Genomic DNA, 1,322 nt, shown 5'->3' with positions numbered 1-1,322 from the left:
CCAGAGAGCATAACTGGGCTTCAGTAAAGGAGCATTCTCTGCTGCCAGAGTAGAGGATGCCGACAATTGAATTCAAAATTGCTGTGAACTAGTGATTACCATGTGCCTCCTATTCCTCTTCTGCTTGAATGGAATGGTCTGTTGTGGTCTAAATAGGGAGGTGATGATAACTACAAGATCCTGGATTTTGAGCCTGCATTATAATTTTTGTCACTGAGATTTGCTTTATGGCACAATGTACATTTCTCATGTCTCACGTGCTTTTGAAAAGAATGTGTATCCTGTCAATGTTGACTGAAGTCAATTAGTTTAAGTTAGCTAAAAGTGTGGTTCTAATGTTCAATATCTTTACATACTTTTGTCTATTTATGTTATCAATTACCAATGGAAGTGGGTTAAAATCTACAACTATAATTGTGGAATTGTGAATATCTCGCTTTAGGTCTGACAATTCTTGTTTCCTGTATTTTGAAGCTCTGTAATTAGATGTAAGCATATTTAGCATTATTATAACTAGATGAGGAATCAACCATTTCATCATTAAGCAATGCTCTTTTATTGCTGGTAAAGTCCCTGGATAAGAATTCTACTTTTTCTGATCTTAATAGCCACATTGTCTTTTTTATGATTTATTTTCATGAAACAATGTTTTTCCCTTTGATTTTTACCTATTTTCTTACATATATAAGACGTGCATCTTGTAAAGGGCATATAATTCAGTTTCCCTTTTTAATCCAGTCTGATTGGAATGTACGAGGGTATTTCAAAAAGTTGGAAAAATTCAAATTCTCTTTCAGTTTTATTTTTCCATGAACTTTTTGTAGTATCTTCCTATATATACTCTCTTCCCATGTGTTTTCGCTCATCCCTTCTCTTTTTTCAATACATTTCTTCCAAAAAATGTTTTTTAGCTTTGTTTTGTTTTTTATTGATTATGCATATTCATGGGACATAAAGCTGACCACTGCCACCTGTATGTCCACGATGATCAGATCAATACTATTAGCATGCGCATTACCACAAACTGCAACCATTCCCCATGACCCCCACCCACCCTCTACCCTGACCAACCTCCCCACCCCGCCTCCAACCCCAACAACACTAGGTATGTTCTCTCCCTCTTCAAGTCCAATACACCACTGTGGTCTTTCTTTCCTTCCTTATTTCTCTCTTAGTTCCCACTTATGACACAGGACATGTGGTATTTTTCTCTCTGTGCCTGGCTTATTTCACTTAACATAATCTTCTCCAAGCTCATCCATGTTTCTGTGAATGGCAGAATTCATTCTTTTTATGGCTGAGTAGTATTGCATTGTGTATAT

Source organism: Galeopterus variegatus, unplaced genomic scaffold (assembly GCF_000696425.1).
Source record: "Galeopterus variegatus unplaced genomic scaffold, G_variegatus-3.0.2 Scaffold14650, whole genome shotgun sequence".
Lineage (NCBI taxonomy): Eukaryota > Metazoa > Chordata > Mammalia > Dermoptera > Cynocephalidae > Galeopterus > Galeopterus variegatus.
Note: the sequence above shows the minus strand (reverse complement) of the source record.